Source organism: Taudactylus pleione, unplaced genomic scaffold (genome assembly GCF_031769625.1).
Source record: "Taudactylus pleione unplaced genomic scaffold, aTauple2 ptg000146l, whole genome shotgun sequence".
In the NCBI taxonomy this organism is placed as follows: domain Eukaryota; kingdom Metazoa; phylum Chordata; class Amphibia; order Anura; family Myobatrachidae; genus Taudactylus; species Taudactylus pleione.
Window position 1 is genome coordinate 2,667,054 of NW_028284548.1, and position 21,299 is coordinate 2,688,352.

The window sequence follows — 21,299 nt, forward strand, 5'->3', positions numbered from 1 at the left end:
ACCAATCAGGATGTAACTGGCAATTTACAGCCTGTGTTTGAATTATGACAGGGGCTGATTGGTTGGTACTTTATCTCCATTCACTTAATCTCTCTCCAAGGCTTAGTACATAGACAGCGCACCAAGTTGACAGTGATAATGTCGAAATCAGGTCAACATTCATGATGTCGACATGGTTAAAATGTCAGCATCATTAATGTTGACCCCAGGAAAAATCGGCATTGACAGAATGTCAACATATGAAATTAAGACATTATCAGACAATCAACATTTACATTAGTCTTAGGGTTAGAGTTACAGTTACTGTTAGGGTTAGCATTAGGGTTACTGTTAGAGTTAGGGTTAGCATTAGGTTTACTATGGGGCCAATTTATCAATACATATTTGCAGACTATTCCCCAAAAACATCTGTACATCTGTTTTTGGGGGGTAACCACAAATATTTAGTTATACCACAGCAGATACAGTATCTCAGATACCTGCTGATATCCATCCATTCCCTCCAGCAACCGCAACCCCGTGGATTTCTATGGGGGATGCGATGTTGCCATATTTACCAACTTTTGAAATGCAATGCATTCTGGAGATTGGCTCCCCGCAGGTAGCCCGCTGTAGCCTGTAGGTTTCATATTGTAAAAACTATCGGGAGTGGGTTCCATAGGAAACATCCCCTGGCAATGGCCACGGTGCATGCCTGGTCAGTAGACCACGCATGCACTAATGTCCTGACATATGAGTGAAGAGACTGTGTCACGGCTGGTGTCTCAGATTTACCTGTTTCAGGCATTGGGGCGGAATCAGCAGCAGGCGATCTCAGCAGGAACCGTGGTGGTGATATATAGCTCTTTTTCATAGAGACTTGTGTAGCAGTGAGAACTGCCTTTGGTGATAAATGGTAGCAATAGATAGCTGTGAAGTGGCCAGGAGGAACCCGGCTAGTCAGACTGCAGTAACTTGCAGAATCAGACTGGAACCGGTAGGAGCAGCTGGTTAGTGTAACTGCTGTAAGAGATGGTAGCGTCAATGGTCAGACTAACCTGGGTGGACGGTAGGAGAACTTGTTGTACTGGACTGGGACCAGCAGGAGTACTTGCAAAACCAGACTGGGACCGGCAGGAGTACTTGCAGAACTGGAGTGGGACCAGTAGGAGAACCTGTTGCATTATACTGGGACCGCAGGAGTACTTGCAGAACCGCACTGGGATCGGCTGGTAGAACATGCAGGACCAGACAGGAACTGTTAGGAGACCTTTGCAGAACCGGTCTGGGACCAGCTGGAGAACTTGCAGAACCAGACTGGGACCGGTAGGAGAACTTTGCAGGACCAGACTGGGACCGGCTGGATAACCTGCAGAACCGGACTGGGTCTGGTAGGAGAACTTTGAAGAACTGGACTGGGACTGCAGGAGCATGGAATATTACTTGCATGCTGGGAGACAGTAACAGCATAACCTGTTACACCTCAGAAGTAACTAGTTGTTCAGGCAGTGAGTGTTTGCACTCATGCCCCTTTTATCCCCCGTGCTGGCTCAGGATTGGTGGAGGCTCAGAATTGGAAACCGCTGACTGGATGACCTGGATGAGCTGACCCAGTCCAACATGGCAACCTCTATGAACAGAGCAGCGGGATTGCTACATCGAGGACATGGCGGCCAGCACAGAGCGCTGCGGACAGGCGTTTGTGCAGCACTAATTGGCCGTGGGGGTACTAATTGGCCGTGGCTGGCACAGGGCGCATATAAGCCTTGTTATGGCCCTGCTGTTAGTGTTAGGGTTACTGTTAGAGTTAGCATTAGAGATAGGGTTAACATTAGTGTAGAGATGAGCGGGTCCGGTTCTCCGAGAACCGGAGTCACCCGAACACTGCAATTCCGAGTCGGATCCAAGACCGGCTCAGGTTTTTCCGTGTGACTCGAATCTCAAAACGAGGCAAAACATCATCCTCCCACTGTCAGATTCTCGCGGGTTTTGGATTATATAAAGGTCCCCGTGATCGGCGACCATTTTCACTCCGGCTGTGGAGAGAGAAGCTAGCAGATGTCTAGTTACTGTCAGTCACTCAGTGTGTGTGTCCAGTTGGGGTCTTGGGCTGAAGGCTGCTGCTGTGTTGTCCATAAAGGGGCTTAGGCTGCAGTATATACAGTAAAGGGGGGCTTCCTTCAGTGGGTGCTGCAGCTGCTGTGTCACTTGTCCTGTCAATTAAATGTGGCTGCTGCTGTGCTGTTGTCCTGTCCATCAGGCTAGGGCTGCAGTCCATAAAGGGGTGCTGTGTTGTCCAGGGGGGGTGCTCTGTCAATTAGGGGTGCTCTTCTCCAGTGTTTTTTTTGTGTGTGTGTGTGTGTTAGCAACTTAGTTGCGCTATTATTGTTCGGTAACACTGCCGCAGTTTATTGATTAAATAATCAATGCTAGAATCAAGCATATTGATGTCAGATATTACCACCTATGGGGTTTATGCACTAAGCTTGGAGAGAGATAAAGTGGATGGAAATAAAGTACCAACTAATCAGCTCCTGTCATTTTTCAAACACAGGGCGGGATGTACTAAGCATCTTATCCGCAAAGCGGTACATCCCTCCTCTTATCGGGTACATACCGAGGTTGATTACAGAGGTATGTACCTAGAATATTGCAAAGGATAGCTCTCCTGATAAGAGCTGTCCTTTGCAATGCCGCCGTAGAGAGGGACTTCCGGATTCAACACCCAGGAGTCCCTCTGGCGTCCTTCTGTGCATGCGCAGAAGGATGTGGGCCAAGAGGTGTGATGGGATCTTATTGGATTCCTTTTAGAGGGAGCATCCCGAAAAGAAGCCCATAGGCTTCCGATGGTTAACGCCACCTGAAGATAGCTATATCCATCGGGACAAAGCATTCCAGTGCTTAGTACATATGGGGTATGCTGTAAAACTGCATTTTCGGGGGTTTACCACATTTTTGCATTTAGTACATCACACCCATAGCCTGTAAAGTGACAGTTAGGAGCTGATTGGTTGGTACTTAATGTGCATCCACTGTATCTCTCTCCAAGGCTTAGTACCTATACCCCCTATGTCACATAGCTACTGTTTTAAGAAATCCATTACCAAGATCCAAGCTTAAAGTACTCGTATCATAAGTACATGTCAGGTGGTGGGGTTAAAATAATGTTTGTATGCTTACTGTGACAACTACTGTACTGGATGTATCATGTTAAGTAATAAAAAATAAAAAAAATGAGTTCATGTTATGAAACACCAGAGTATTTGTGTAAGACCCCTAGAGCCACACTACAGCGGTCTTCTGCCTATAACAGCCATCCGTTGTTGCCACCAGGTCTTAAAACACAGGACAGTAAGAACATATACAACACTCAGGTGATCACAGGATAATTGGCTGGAGTAGTATTAACAAGACAAAAATACATACAAAGTAGGTCATAGATGCTGAAAGCATCTATAGGATAACTGCAAAGCAGTGCTGGTAATATATATATATATATATATATATATATATATATGTATATATATATATATAGTGAGCAAATGGTGAAACAACAAAGGTGGATAATCACTGAATAGCAGAGGTAACTTGCAATGATATACAAAACCAGAGTTGATAAACCCTTAGGGGCAGGATATAAAAGCTTGCAGATAGTAATTCAATAAAGAAATGCAAAGGCAATGGTTCATGTGTGTAGAGACAGGTTCTAGGTTCCAATCAGGCTGGGGGTCTCCAGGCACATAGACCAGGCAAGGCACACACAGGAAAGTCACCAGGACACAGGAATCAGGATCCAGACCATAGGCTTATACAGGACAGGAGCATAAGGTATAACCTGCATTGGTGTGCAGAGCTGGCTGCTTTTTAAAAAGAATCTGCACCAATAGCAGGTAGTCAGTGAAACCAACCCTCCTGATTAATAATTCTGTGCAGCTGTCGAGCTGTATGCAGAGCCGGCGTCCAGCTGCTAGTCTCGACTGGGACCACAATCCCCTGCAGCAGCCCGGCGTCCCTTGGTTGGCTAGCAATCAGTGGGACCATCCATCATTGAGACCAGGGAGAGGCGGCATCCCAGCTGCCTAGTTACGGCCCGGACCTGCGTCTGTAATGCGGCCCCCCTTGAGGAGGTGTTAGGAACACCCTAGATCCAGGTTTATACAGAAATTCCTTGAAGAAGGCCTTCTTCAGATTGTCCGCATGTAAATGCCTTCCGGGTACCCATGACCTCTCTTCAGGTCCATAGCCCTTCCAATGCACCAAGAAATGGACTTGACCTTGAACAAACTTGGATTTCAGGATCTTCTCTACCACATACTCATGATGACTTTGGACCAAAACTGGAGATGATCTCTTAGAATGTAAAAATGGGAACTTCTTAGAAGAGAGCACAGGTTTTAATAGAGAGCAATGAAAGGTGTTAGAGATTCTCAAAGAGTTGGGCAATATAAGGTGAAAGGCAACTGGATTTACCTGTTTTACAAGCTGAAAAGACCCAACAATGTACCAAGGCCCAAATTTCTGTGATGGTTGGTAAAGTTTAATGTTGTGGGACAGCCACACCTTGTCGCCTACTTTAAACATACAGGGCCTACGGTGTTTGTCTGCAAAATATATTTGAACGAAAAGAAGCTTTGTTCGAAGCAAGGTGCACTTTCTTCCAAATGACCCTGAGGCAAAAGCTGAGTTCCAAATAGAGGGCACCGCACTAGATATTAGTGAAGAAAATGAATTTGCTCTGGGGTGATATCCGGACACACAGACAAATAGAGATATTTTAGTGGATGAATGGCAGGCATTATCATAAGCAAACTCTGCTAACAGCAGATATTCAGCCCAGTCAGAAGTATTGAGATGTAAAAGCGGAGATTTTTGGCCTGATTCAGACCCGCGCGCTGCCGGAGGCAGCTTGCAGGTCTGATGGGCGTGTATTTTTTATTTTATTTTTTTCTCCAGCCAGCTCGCAAAGCTGTGGGTGAACACCCACAGCTTGTGCGAGCGGCCTGGAGTCCGTCGTGATAATCGCGACCATCGGGCTTGCGATGAGACCCTCCCGCAAGCCCGAGTGGACTTCCTGCTCTAATAGAGCAGGAAGTTCATTACTGACATCACTAGTGATGTCAGTAGGGCCGCCCACAAACACCAGGTGTTCCTAAGGGAACGCCTGCATTTGTGCAGCCACCCCCCCTACCCCGCCTACAAAACAGGTCAAGCTGTCACTCACCATCGACAGCCGTCCCGTCTTGTAGCGAGACCCGTCACGACGGAGCTGCAGTCGCTGGACGGGTCCCGCGCGTGCTCACGCCGGAGGTGGCGCATACGGAATGGGGCACCATTGACCCGCTTGCGAGCATTGTGCGCTTGCGAGCGGGTCTGAATCAGGCCCATTGTTCAAGTGATTGGTTGACAAGTTCTGTCTGACCATTTCACTTCAGATGGTATCAAGAAGATAAACTGAGGTTAATACTTAATAAGGACCAAAATTTCCTCCACAACTGAGCAATGAACTGGGTACCTCTGTCTGATACAATATCCAATGGTAAGCCATGTAACCTGACCACATGTTGAATGAGTAATGATGCAAGATCTTTGGCACTGAAACGATCTACCACCACCCAAACAATGTTAAAGTATGAGGAAATCGGCAAATCCACAATAAAATCCATAGAGATGTGTGACCATGGCTTGGTGGGAAAAGCCAAATGCAGAAGTGGACACATAATACATAATTGAGGAGTTTTGTTCCTGGCACAAACTTCACAAAACTGCACAAATTCTTTGAAATCTCGACTGATAGTAGGCCACCAGACACAACAGTTCAGTAATTCCAAAGTTCTAGAGATTCCTGGATGACCTGACACTTTATTAGAATGAACGTCTGACAAGGCTGCACCCTTTAAATGTTCATGAACGTACAAAAGACCCAGAGGAGTTCAAGAAGGAGCCTGAGATTGCATGGATTGCAGCTGAGTAGATAAATCCTGTACTAAACCGGCGTGAATGAATACTGCAGGGATGATAAGTTTTTAGCAGTAGTGTCATCTTGTTTCTGGAGGAAACTGTGTGACAGGGCATTTGCCTTGATATTTTTAGACTCAGGTCGGTATGTAATAATGAAATTAAATCAAGTAAAGAATAACGCCCAGTGTGCTTGTCTAGATTTAAGTCTCTTGGCCGACTCTATGTATAATACATTTTTGTGGTCTGTGATGACTGTGACAGTATGCTTTGCCCCCTCTGGCCAGTGTCTCCAATCTTCAAATGCCCATTTGATAGCAAGCTATTCTCGATTTCCAATGTTATAGTTAATTTCTGCATCCGAGAATTTCCAGGACAAGAAAGCACAGGGGTTTATCTCAGTGGTGACTCCAGGGAGCACAGTCCAAAATTCAAATATGGGAGCCACACCAACTGCCAGTGAGTCCCAGCCATCCATGTTTGGCAGAGTTTGAAATGGCAGTTGGTGTGGCTCCCCTATTTGAATTTTGGACTGCACTGCAGCCTCACCTCTTGAGTCAACACTGGTGTAATTTATTATTGGCAGTATCCTTTTGAGAGAGAATTGCTCCTACACCCACTTCAGAGGTATCCACTTCCATAATAAAAGGCCATTCTGAATTCAGATAATGAAGAATTGGGGCTGAAACAAATGCTTGCTTTAAAGTTTGAAATGCTTGAATTGCTTGTGGGGACCAATTGAGAGTGTCAGCTCCTTTTTGTGTTAGGGCAGTGATTGGAGCAGCCAGTACCGAAAATGCACGGCTAAAAGATCTATAATAATTTGCAAAGCCTAGGAACCTTTGGATGGTTTCAGGTTAGTGGGTCAAACCCAGTTGAGAATGGTCTGAAGTTTATTAGAGTCAGGGTTATGAATTATCCAAGAAAGGAAAATTTCTCACCCTCAAACTTACATTTCTCCAGCTTTGCATACAAATGATGTTCCCAGAGCTTCAGGATAACCTACTTAACATGAATATGATGCTGCTCCAAGGTCTGAGAATAGATCAAAATGTCGTCCAAATAGAACACAACAAATTTTTTCCATAAATTCACAAAGGATGTCACTGATAAGATCCTGGAATATGGCAGGGGCATTAGAGAGGCCAAAGGGCATAACCAGGTATTCATAATGGCCAGACTGGGTGTTAAACACTGTTTTTCCATTAATCACCCTCCATGATACGTGTAAGGTTATACGCACCTCGCAGATCAATTTTGGTAAAAATAGTTGCCTCGGAAATCAATAAAAAGGTTACATATTTTTGACCGTAATTTTGTTTAAACCCCTAAAGTCAATGCAGGGCAGGAGACTCACATCTTTTTTAGCAACAAAGAAAGGTCTAATGACAGAGCGTATAACCTTCCTTTTGGCAACTTGGAACCTTGCATTAGTTCTATGGCACAGTCATAGGCACGATGGGGAGATAAGGCATCTGTCTTATTCTTAGAAAATACATCAATGATTTCCAGATACTGAGGAGGTAATCCTTCTGGGACTTACTGCATGATTCGGACTGGCAGCGAGAACTACCATCAAGGCCACAGACAGTAACAGCTGGAGTTAACTTTAAAGAAGGAATTCCAAGTGACTGGGTGAAAACAATATCCATGAAATTTCCTGCGGCTTCACTGTCTAGGAAGGCAGAAACCTCGGTACTCTGCTTGTTAGCAGAGATCCGCACCGTAAAAGACAGAACATACACCTAAATTAATCCCTTCCACTTCACTTAGGCTTTGTCTTTTCCCACCTTCATAGGACAATTTAGAGCAAGATGACCTTTGCCACCACAAGACAGGCATAAACCTGAGTTCGTCTCTTGGCTTTCTCTATCTGCATAGGCTCTACAGGATCTGCCTGGCCAGGATTCAAATGGACCACCTCACATTGATTTCATAATAAATCGCCGGAGGGGTGCCTGAATGCATAACCTGACAGACAAACAAACAAACAGACCAATGAATTCTATATAACAGATTTTTCGCATAGTCACGTTGTCATTATGTAGCCTAATAGCTTACTCTTTTTATACTAAATAAGTATGTAAGAATTGGCAGCTTTACCTTGAGAGCTGTGGAAGATATTCTCCAACAAACAAACAAACTTCTTTTATATATATAGTAGATGTCCCATTGGGTTCACCCATTTAAATCAGATTTCATACCGCAGGATGGAAAACATAGGTGATCATAGCAGCATGTCTGAGGTCAATAAATGTTCAGGAAGTACAGCCAATACTACAATTTGATTGGACTAGTCACTAGACCAATGCATTCCAATCAGCTTTTCTCTTTTGATTTACCATTCCACATGTACAGTATAGACATATTGCTCACAAGTTACAACGATCAAATCTGAGAATGCATAAGTGAGAATGAAACTCAGCCACAAACTTTGTAACTATTTTTGGCTGCATAAACACTTTATGAACACATTACACATACTAGGAATGACACTTCTCATATTGCTCATTGATCTTTATCGAAACCACATACTAATAGGGGTATTCAATATGGGAGCGAAAACATCGTTTTGCATTAATATCGCACTTTTGACGTCATTATCGCAGGTTTGACTTTTACACCGTATTCAATTTCAAAGACTTATCGCAGGTTCGAAAAGTCTTTGATAAAAAACGGGGATAGCTTTTCACCATTGAATAGATGTCGAAAAAAAGTGCAGAATTGGGGTTTAGGGGTGCAGGCAAAAAAAAAATAGCCTGCACCCCTGGGAATGACATTTAAAAAAGAACGGTGTCAAAAAAATAGGGACACCCCAAAAAATTAATTAAAAAATTGGGGTGAAAAAAAATGGGAAAAAATTGTTTAACAATAGGGAAGTAGGTTCAGGGCTATTCTGCAAGTATGCGGCAGGTGTTTTCTAGAATAGATTTATAGCGGCAGGTGCACAAATGCAGAATTTTTAAAAACTTAGTTTAGGGACTTAAAAATATACTAGTACCCATTTTCATGTACCCCAAATTTGATGGGACCACTTAAAAAAACGAAAAAAATAACCTAAGTGCTCTTCTGCATCACTTCTTCAATGTTGGGAAAAAACACCTACTGCGGCTATTTAAATCCCCGACTTTCAATTACAGGCTAAAATGGGGGTACCCATAGTGATCCCCCATGTTTTTACAACTTTAGGGGGGTCCTACAATTTTTTTAAGGAAAAATTCGTAACTTTACGCAAATCCAACTTCGGAGTCTCCCGTTTTCGTTAAATTCATATTGAATACGGGGATAAGCGGGCGCACGCCCGATACTTTAACGCAGGTAAAAACTCTGATATGAAACGTAAACTTCGACAGCGAAGTTTACGTTTCATATTGAATACCCCTCTATATTAAGGTTACAATGATTTTTTCACATCATTGCATAAAAGTACAAAAAGCAGCAAAAATAGAACATGTTCAAAGATCATTCTCTGCTACAGGGTTATGCAGTTTTGGGGTTATGAGATTATGTAAATGATGAAAATATTAATTAGACAAGCTGAAAGTCTGCATAGTAAACATTGTAGACAGCCCCCATGCAAAGTAATCACAATGCAGCCATGCAAAATGAGTAATGCTTATGTGTTTGGACTAGTGCAGCTGATCTGGTAAGCCTGTAACTCCAGACATTAATTCACAGGGGGTATTCTTAGATTTGTATTAGAGATGTGCGGGTTCGATTTCCTAAAAAACTGAACACACCCAAACTTAGGGGAAACGAGTGGCTTCGGTCCCAGGAATTTAATAGATCTGGAGAGTGTGTGAAGAGTGACTGTTAAGTGTGACTGTGCTGTTAAGATTGGATTTTGCCGGTAAATTGAACCTGCACCTTTATTTTCTGAAAAAACTTTTTGTATATCTGACCAAGAAATACTCTACTGTGTTTGAGGCTGCTGCACCCCAAGAATACCTTTTTGTCTTGACGGTTTTTCTCCTTATTTTATATATATATATATATATATATATAATATATATATAAATATATATATATGTATATATATATACACTGCTCAAAAAAATACAGGGAACACTTAAACAACACAATGTAACTCCAAGTCATTCACACTTCTGTGAAATCAAACTGTCCACTTAGGAAGCAACATTGACTGACAATCAATTTCACATGCTGTTGTGCAACTGGAATAGACAACAGGTGGAAATTATAGGCAATTAGCAAGACACCCCTAATAAAGGAGTGGTTCTGCAGGTGGTGACCACAGACCACTTCTCAGTTCCTATGCTTTTTGGCTGATGTTTTCGTCACTTTTGAATGCTGGCGGTGCTTTCACTCTAGTGGTAGCATGAGACGGAGTCTACAACCCACACATGTGGCTCAGGTAGTGCAACTCATCCAGGATGGCACATCAATGGGAGCTGTGGCAAGAAGGTTTGCTGTGTCTGTCAGCGTAGTGTCCAGAGCATGGAGGCGCTACCAAGAGACTGGCCAGTACATCAGGAGACGTGGAGGAGGCCGTAGGAGGGCAACAACCCAGCAGCAGGACCGTTACCTCCGCCTTTGTGCAAGGAGGAACAGGAGGAGCACTGCCAGAGCCCTGCAAAATGACCTCCAGCAGGCCACAAATGTGCATGTGTCTGCTCAAACAGTCAGAAACAGACTCCATGAGGGTGGTATGAGGGCCCGACGTCCACAGATGGGGGTTGTGCTTACAGCCCAACACCGTGCAGGACATTTGGCATTTGCCAGAGAACACCAAGATTGGCAAATTCGCCACTGGCGCCCTGTGCTCTTCACAGATGAAAGCAGGTTCACACTGAGCACATGTGACAGACGTGACAGAATCTGGAGACATCAAGGAGAATGATCTGCTGCCTGTAACATCCTCCAGCATGACCGGTTTGGCAGTGGGTCAGTAATGGTGTGGGGTGGCATTTCTATGGGGGGCCACACAGTCCTCCATGTGCTCGCTAGAGGTAGCCTGACTGCCATAGGTACTGAGATGAGATCCTCAGACCCCTTGTTAGACCGTATGCTGGTGCGGTTGGCCCTGGGTTCCTCCTAGTGCAAGACAATGCTAGACCTCATGTGGCTCGAGTGTGTGTGAGCAGTTCCTGCAAGACGAAGGCATTGATGCTATGGACTGGCCTGCCCGTTCCCCAGACCTGAATCCAATTGAGCACATCTGGGATGTCATGTCTCGCTCCATCCACCAACGCCACGTTGCACCACAGACTGTCCAGGAGTTGGCAGATGCTTTAGTCCAGGTCTGGGAGGAGATCCTTCAGGAGTCCATCCGCCACCTCATCAGGAGCATGCCCAGGTGTTGTAGGGAGGTCATACAGGCACGTGGAGGCCACACACACTACTGAGCCTCAGTTTGACTTGTTTTAAGGACATTACATCAAAGTTGGAGCAGCCTGTAGTGTGTTTTTCCACTTTAATTTTGAGTGTGGCTCCAAAACCAGACCTCCATGGGTTAATAAATTGATTTCCAATCATAATTTTTGTGTGATTTTGGTGTCAGCACATTCAACTATGTAAAGAACAAAGTATTTAATAAGAATATTTCATTCATTCAGATCTAGGATGTGTTATTGTAGTCTTCCCTTTATTTTTTTGAGCAGTGTATATATATATATATATTAGGGATGTGCAGGCTCGGTTCTACTCGGTTCCGTTCGGTTCTTTTTACCGGATCTTATTGGGTTTCAGCTGTCACGAGTTTTGGATAGCCAATAAGATTCGGTAAAAAGAACCGAACGGAACCGAGTAGAACCGAGCCTGCACATCCCTAATATATATATATATATATATTTAGAACACAAAAAACTGCAGTCTTTCCTAATTGAATATGAATAGTGTGTTATCCTGCCAGTGTAAGCGAGGCTGTGTGCAATGGTGTCCCACCATTACCCTGAACCCCAAAACAATTCTCAAGTGTATATTAATAATTTCTTGGCTGGTGTCAAAAATAAAACCAATCATGGATTAATCGCTAGAAGAGCAGGAGCAACAACCCAGTACCAGTGCTGCAGCTTCTGCCAGTCATGATAGTACTTAACATCTAGCAAAGGTGGTCAAGGGGAAAGAAGGTTTAAAAAAGAGCACCTGTAATCTAAACAATATTTCACAATGTTAAAGAAAAACACACCACCTCTAACAAGTACGGGAAAATTTACTGCCAAAAAACTTAATTGTGCCAGCATGCCATACATCACACGCAGTGGCAAAGAAAGGCTCAGACCTTTCCCTTTTTTTGCAAGTGGTGGTCTTGCTACTGCTGTTTCATGCACTAGAATGCCTATTGTGGAAGCTGGGGCCAAACACAGGGCCTGATTCAGAGCCGCTCGCAAGCGGCTGCTCGTTCGCTCCGAGCGATGTTCGCTCAACTGCGCATGCATATGGATTGTAATACGCATGCGCGAACCAGTCATTGCGGTCGGAAATTGTGTGCTCACAAAATAGTGAATGCCTGCTAATTTGAGTGACAGAATGAGGCGTTTGTGGGTGGTAACAGGGGAAGGTGCTTGAAAACGGGGAGTGGAGATCCGAACGCAGGCGTTCCAAACGGTCAAAACGGGCGTTTTAAGGGTATGCATAATTAACAAAGCAGTGTCATCGACCACGTCACTTGGTTGTCTTTTAGCCTGAACTGCTCGCATGATTGCGGTAGGAAAATGCTACCACAAGCACTGCGAGCAGTTCATACGCCTTTCGATGTACTCGATTAATCTAATAAATAGCGGAGATGACGGAGGATGCGAGCGGCCAGGGGGCGTTTTTAAAAAAATAGCGAGCGCATGTTTTGTTCGCTCGTTCAGACATAGAGGCGTCAACAGACCGCAAAGAGCGAGCGCTCTATTTAAATATCCGGCCCCTTTTTCTGAACGAGTGAGCGCAAATAGCGTCCGGCTCTGAATCAGGCCCACAGTCAGGCAACTTCTGTAACCTCACGTGCAACATCGTCTCTCTCAGAGTCTAGAGGTCTTTAAAACAGGCAAGTCAGTGCAAAAAAAATCACTAAGGGGTACATTTACTAAGAATCAAGTCTGTTCGAGTTTGTTTTCTTTTAAATCCGATTTGCATCGCCGAAATTCGGGTGATTTGATGCTTCTAAAATTCTCAAATTTACAAAGATGTGAGTTTAGCTGTGATCGAGTTGGGGCATAGTGAAGCAGATCGAGATTTTTCACCCGAGTAGCAAGTTTAGATGGAGATTTCTTACCTGAGTTTGCAGTTTTCCTCTTCTCAAATCTCCCGAACAAGCAGCCTTCACATACCAGTGAGATATGTGAAGACTGCTTGTGTGTTCTACCTGTAAAAAAAGGGATAACATTAAAAAAAATTACGTAGGGTCCCCCCCCAAAAAGCATAACCAGCCCTGGACTGCTCAGCCCATCCTGGTTCCTAAAAATACGGGGGAAAAAATGAGTAAGGTTACCCCGTATTTTAGGAACCAGTACTAGGCTGCTGGTCCTGTCCTGGTTTTAAAAATTGGAAGAAAAGATGCGTAGGGGCCCCCATATTTTTAAAACCAGCACCGGACTCAAATTTGAGCTGGGGTGTAATGCCACTGCCAGGGGACCCTATCAGCTAGTCTCCCCAGCCAAAGCATTATCGCCCCAAGCCAGTCAGCCCAAGCCAGGGATCTCAGGGGAGGTGGGGAACTCCCAAATCTAGGGGTCCCCCCTCTCGCGAGCACCCAAAGCTTGGTCTCAAGCCCAGGGCTCTTCCCCGCACCCCTGGAGTGATGGCTGCAGGGGTAATAGTGGTGTCAAAAAATATAAACAGTGAACCTACAGATACCAGCATGACTGTCCTTTGGCACTTGTGGAACTACAAGTGCCAGCAGGTGGCCGGCACCCGTACCCCCAGTGTAAAAAAAATAGGTGACAAACCACAACACACGCCATAGTAAGTACAAGTTTATTACATACACCTACCGCACTCACACATACTTACCTGCTGCCAGATGTCCCCTTGACCAGTAGAAATCAAATGGTACCTATTAAAAAAATTAACTATAAGATAATACATTGGTTTATTGCTTCAAACCCTTAACAACCTTGTATAGCTTACATAATTAAACTAATAAATAGCGACACAGACAACAAGAGCTTGGCTAAAAGGTCACAGCTTTTATTTATAATTAACCTAACCAGGGTGGCAAGAGACGCTGCAGACTCAGTTCCAGCTTTCACCTCACTCAAATACTCGGGGAACAACTGACACGTCCCCCCTTAAGACGTGCTAATGATGCGAGGGTTTCACTTCCACTCTGGGCCAATCCGAGGCGCTTACACTCTGAAAAGCGCCTGGGTCCCTCCGCGTGGAGAAGAACAAATTCGCCAGGTTCATCGAGGGCAAGTGCCTCCACAAAGTTATCTTACGCCACATAAAGCCACTGAGCTGCAGCGTACTCCCGCCAAAGCCAGACTCCAAAGGAAACTGGCTCGCCACCCAAAATGACCGAGCCCCAGAAACACAAATCCTTATTACCACAAAGACCCAGCCCAATTGAGACGCCTTCTGACCAGACATAAACTTCCAAGTTGGATTGCCAACGCAAAGCTATGACACAGAACCAAGCTACCCAGGGACACAGCATCTGGTACTGACACATACACACTAGACTCGCCTTGACCAACACCATATTTATGCGCCACTATCAAAGTCAAACAGAACGAGGCACCATTTTGACCATATACTCCTCCAATCTACCTTATTCCAATAACATTCTAACCAAGAACAATCAACTCCACACCTTTCAACTGCACCACATCACCGCTCTTGACAGGCACCCCGCTCCTAAAGCACACCCAATGTGACAACAAGGGATCAAGCACGAAACTTGCAACTAAACCACGCACACCCTTCTTCAACCTGACACGCAGAAAAACAACAGAACTGTCGTGTAACCAAACCATGTCGCTCCAGCCAAAAATTATAAGAGTGGCCTACCAGCCCAACATGCTGTCAACTGCAGCAATTCCAGTGATAAAGAATCATTGCGTACCATGAGTACTTCACCAAACCCAACCATCCTGACACAACTTTGAGAAGAACACATAGCAACTACCTAGCAGGGATTAATTAGAGGGGAACAAATAACCCGAGTGAAGAGGAAAAAACTAAAAAACCTACCCGTGAACCAAATTGGGTCAGATCAAGGCTCCCGGGAGGAAAAATGAAAAAATCCCTTCACAACCCCCCAATTGTCGAACGCTAGACGTTCCACGATTGGCTTGTAAACAACGTTTCAGGTTGATGCTAGGTGCGCAACTACTATTTGCCCTAACGTATAAGTCTCGTAGATGGCTGACTTACAACGCCCTAAATTCTGAATGTACCTGGGGGATGTCCCCTTAACGCTGCGCCAAATAACTGCCCCAATATGAAAGAAATGAGTACTAAAAACTGAAGCTTACGACCTCACCCGACTAAACCCCATCCAAATTGTAGCAAACTAAAATTTGTAAAGCAGGATACAGTTGGGATGTAAAAACCCAGTGCACCCCACCAGCAGGTCTATCTACATAATGTACCAAAGGACGTACTGGGCAAAGAACCAGGATGTTGGGAAAAGAAAACTAACTACTTATTACAGGAGACACACACACTTAGATTAAATTGTATAGGTGATATCATATGAATGCGTGCATATCGAAGGCCTCCATACCTGCTCTACCCTGTAAAAATACATGACAGTATCCTGTTACCCTGTGATCCAAAAACAAAACATTTAAAACAAAAAACACTGACGATGAAGATGCATTATTGACTACCATCAACTCTCTTCACCTAAAAAAACGCCCTAAAATTTGCTGCCAAAAAGGAACGAATGAAAAGAGATCTAAATCCCCCAGAATCGCCTGACCCCTAACACGAGCAACTTTTTTAAAGCTGCATTTCAAAAGGCTACCGGTGGATGACACAAACGGGGAACCCCTCCATAAAACTTGTAATAGTTAATCAACCATATATCGATTGGATTAGGTCATGACTACTTCCAATCTCACAATAGAATGAGATCACCGTTGGCGCCGCTACCCGACGGTCCTTGAACCTAACCAGCAAATTAATGGTTCCAAACAAAGGAGCAAAGCAAATATTCGAAGACTTACCCTGCGCAAACGTCTAATCTCTATAAGCTCGTCAAGCCCGCCGGGAAGACAATTATTTTGCAATGACATTGTGACGAGAGGCTGCAGCGCCAACTGTATGTTAAATCTAAAACTTAAACACCAAAACTCACCAAATAAAATGACACAGCAATGCAAACTAAAACTGACGACTGGCCTTGGTTGTTGGTGGCATGAACTAAACCCAATTTTGTCACCAGAAATTAACAAGACAACGACTCAGTCGCGTGGACTAGAGAAAATGGCCACAACAATTGGGAACAGTTCCAAACAGCAACTAATAATTCCTTATATCCACCTCGCGCTAAGGCCGAATCCAAGAATTGACGCAGAAAAAAAACATCAAAATTAGGAGCCAAAAACCCGGATGAGCCAGCCGCACTGGTGAACAGCTACTTCGATAATTTGCCCTAGAGCCAAGGCAAATGTGGTTGCCATTAAATTGAACCAGAAAACCGTCCCAACTACGGAGTGCCTTTTTGCCATCTGCTAACAAACAGACATGATGATAAGCTGGCTCTCCCCGGAATTGGCACCTTCCCTGTCCTAAATACCAATCGAACCATGGAAAGATATAGAAAACTAAATTAAATGATCCAATAAACTAATAAACTATGCTCACTACAGATTGTGCTAACTGTTACACCACCCGCATTGTGACCATGCAACTGAACAAACTAGTCACTAACAAACGACCTACTGTTATCTCGACCAAATAGATCCCTAACTATAAACCGTAAAATACAAACTATCAACATGTCATATGAAAATGGAGCCCCAGAAACCCGTAAAGGTACCTGAGCAAAAAGAGAGGAGTGTTGAACCGAAGTCACTACTTCCTGAACCCATGGAGAGAAAGCTAACCAGACAATGCGCTATACTAACCCGTCCAATTGCCGGCATGAGGCACACTCTTGTCTAAGAATCTGTATGACTCCAAACAGGCCCAGGAAACCACAGCCCAAGCATAACATTATTATTCCCAAAACCTGAAAACCACTGAAAAACACCCTGAAATGACACGGCCTTGTATTGCAGACCACAAACTAAAAGCCTACCCAAAATCAAACGTGACCATCTACTTACGACTAAAATTCGGTAAAAATTAAGAAACTATTCTGAAGGACCTATGGAGATGGCATAATATTGAACTATACTGCCTAGGAGAAATGCTCCACTAACCAGAAAATAAATGCCACCTATGTGGGGAAAAAACCCCACCAGAGATCCTGTAAGGCATGAGGAAAATGAACCTCCATCCACCCGCAACATCTCCGCTCCAACTTATGCCCACAAAATTAGTAATAAACCCTGACCAAGCGGAAACTAGAGTGTCCTGATCAGCAGAGACTAAACTAACAACAAAAATTAAGCTGAATGAAGATCCTGCAACCACAACAAAATTTTCACCAACAGGTTATCTATAATTGGAACTTAGCCTAACTAGCTTCTTTGGAGCTGAACACTAATGCGGGAGCTAAGCCCCAGCTGAACGTCGGCAATCCCAGGCCCGGAGCTTGCCCTCGCAGAAGCGACAAGAGGGAAAAACGACAGCCCAACCCCTGAGAGCCTCGGGAATCATACAGGCAACCATCGTCCTCCCGCCACCTCCGATAAACTAGGACCACCAGCAGAATAATCTCAGCAAGGCGACACCGTGACCAATGGGGGTCGACACCACTGCAACCAACCTAAGTCTTTTTTTTTTTTTTTTAACTCCCAGAAAGCATACCACACCAGTGTATTTCCCTCCAAAGTGGGCAACAAAATCCCCTCTTGTCAAATATGAACCGAACAAACATGAAAACGTGCCAAACAGATGTATCAAGAAAATACCCACGCTCTTCAGCCCGCTAACCCAACCGCAATAGGTGAATATGAACCTGCATTTAAACTTGGGATGTGCAGGCTCGGTTTTACTCGGATTTACTCGGTTCTTATCGCCACTTTACCGCAAATTCGGATTTATTATATTGGCTATCCAAAACACATGATAGGCGATAGCCAATAAAATGCTGTTTAAAGATTCGAGTAAAACCGAACCCGCTCACCCCTAATTTAAACCAATAAATATGGTAAAATCAAAATTTTCATCCCACCCATAGTGTTCGTCTTCTTAGTAAGACTACCCCTACAACCTCATATAAGTGAGCGAGCAAAATTGTGCAAATTTGTCTTTGCGGCTCTTTCCTCGCTGAAGTGCAACCGCGCTGAAAAACTGATGTTGCACAATGTAAGTTTCCGTCTTGCTAACCCCTGTCTATGTGTCATCACCTTCCTATCTTATCACCTATCCTCTCAAATGATCGCCTCGCAACCTATTTGGTAATTTTCGCATGCGTGCCAGGTAATGGAAATAGAGAGAAGAAATAGTCAACAGAATTGTGAAACAATCATACTCAACAGAACCCTGTGGTCCCAAAACCTTCTCCACAAAGATTACACGCGGAGGATCCACTGGCTCGACCGCCAGGGCCGCCATGACGCGCACAGGATCATCAGCTGATCGGGTCACAGATTCTTCTCCCAACACTCTTCCTGCAAAACGCAACCGCGTCATAAGCCTCACGATCCACCGAATCTTCTCAAAATTCCTCCCACAACCACTTACACCTGCAACTACAGGAGGCAGGTGAGAAAAAGCAAAGGAGGCGTAGGGGGGATGGGCGGAATAGGGTGGGGAGGCTAACCAAGGTGGTGGGGAGGGGACAAGAGGAAAGTAAAAAGGGGGGAAGGGAAAAAAAGGGGGTGTGATGAGGAGGAGAGAAAACCAAATATGCATGTTGCATGTAGTAAGGGAAAAAAAATATTTTTTTGCAGGTAGCAGAGGGGGTAAAAAGAGGGTGGAGGTAGAGGAACATGAGGGGTTAAAGGGACATGGAGAGTGTGCCTGCACAGGGGAATGTGTTAGCAAAACAGTGTGACTGATTAGAAAATAAAAGGGGCAGGATGTAGGCATACGATCGGAGCTGAGCAGCACCACAGAAAAATGGCCGCGGGATAAAATGGACGCCGGGCCCAACAGTTTTGGCCGGACACCAGGGGCCGATAGGATGGTGGGAGACCAAGTCCCACCATCCAGAAATACGAGGCACGATGGCCGCTAGAGAGGAGGGGGGTTGCCCTCATAGAGCACGGCGGGAGCCGCGGCAGCGGGAGCTCCCGCGGGCGAGGAGGGGGTAAGCTGACGGGGCTGCCGAGTGTTGGCACCACGCAGCCCCAGAGTAAAGGGAAGGGCAGGGGAAGAGGAAGGGCGGGGGAAGAGGGCGCCCAACGGTAGAACGGAAGCAGAGGCACCCGCTGACGCCCGAGAATGCCGTGACGGGCTGCAAGCAACCCTGCACGGCAGGAGGAGCGACAGAAGGTGAGGGATGAGGGAACCAGCAGGCGCCGCGGTGGAGGGAGATGTAGCAGATGAACGGGGAATTGCTATAATGGGGCTGCAACTGAAAAACACGCAGCCCTGGGGAAACTGGAGCAGGTTAAGTGAGGAGGGGGGGTATACCTTGAAGGGGAAACAAACTATAAAACAAACGGCAGAGAGGATGGCCAGGGTGGGGGAGATGAAAGGGAATACAGAGGGGGTAATTAAAACAGAGAAGAAATGAAGGACATGGTAAAAGTGAATCATAATGTACAGCCAATCTCAATATGCAAACTACTCAGCTTGATAGTGTTTCAAAGATCCATCACCAAAGAGGCTGTCATTATGCAAACGAGCCAATATATACTGATAAACCGACCACTCCCTCAATCCATGTCATTGGCTCTACCAAACATCTGACCAGCCAGCACTGTAAACTGCCCAGCAACAAGGCTGTCATAAACAGCCATACTGTACCATCTGACCAGCCAGCACTATAAACTGCCCAGCAACAAAGCTGTCATAAACAGCCATACAGCAAAAACACCAGTAATCTTACATATGCTCACGCTTATGCCGCCTTCGCATACTATACTCACCTAAGTCCTTGCTCTGGTCTCCGTAGCATGCCTGGGTCTTTGCAAAAAAACAAACCGAAACCCAGGCCATAAACGGACATTAGCAATGTATGTGTGTGACCACATACAATGCTATCTGGCTACTGACTGACTGACCAGTCCATGTGGGAATTGTCAAGAGCCAGAGCCAATCAGCGGTTGCTCTACAGTTAGCGGCCGCTGATTGTCATGCCTGGCAAAAAAGCCATCTGTACTGTTTGTGAGGCCAAAGTTAGAAGTGCTAAGGATGTTAACCATCTAGGAACCTCCTCCCTGTTACTGTACATCATTTGCAATGAGTTCATGCTAATTATTTGAGAAAATCTATTGTAAAAAAATAATAACAAGCAGTCCAGCATCAGCTGCCAGCAGCATGGATAGATCCCAGTACATGTAATATCCACCACCAATACCTTTATCATCAATATCCTGATTAATAATCAGAGGTAGTCCTCCCGAATCCAATTTACGCTGGCTAACTGATTCCTTTCCTATCCGGGATTCCCAAGAAGAATCCTTGAGTGCTAGGGCTGCTGCTGGGGGTGAATTTTCATCTGGGAAGGGGACCAAGAAGACTAGTAGTTTAAAACAACAATTATCTCAGGCTTGCCTACCCTCCCGATTTGGCCGGGAGCCTCCCGATTTTCGGGTGCCGCTCCCAGCCCCCCGGGAAGGCAGGCAAGTTTTTTGCATTAAAACCCCTCGTTGTTTCATAATCATACTGATTCTCACGGTTTATATATCAGTCCACACGAGACCATCTTCCTAGCCTAGATTAAGGTTAAGCTGAGCGCAGTACGTATATTTATTTATCCATCCCTCCTTACCCCCCTGCAGAGTTACTAGGGAAACCCCAGCAGCGGGGAGGCCCGGTGACGCAATTTGCGCTGAATCGCATCATTGTGACCCCGCTTTACAATGGCGTTTACTATGGCATTGTGATGAGGGGGCGGAGACGCAATCTCGCGGCCACACCCCCGGCCAGCACTGGCCATGCCCCCGAAACGGCGTTATAGTGCGACCACGCCCCCGCTGTAAGCTGACATTCAGCCCCCTCCCGGAAGGAGGGAGCTGAATGTTGGCAAGTATGAATTATCTGTGAAATCATCCTTTGAAAGAGGAAGCAAGTATGAAAGCTGCCATTCAATTGCACAGTGGATCACTGAAGTAATGACGCATATACTATCAAGTGCTGACTGCCATCACTATTCAGCGTCTCATATCAAGTGCTGAATACCATCGCTA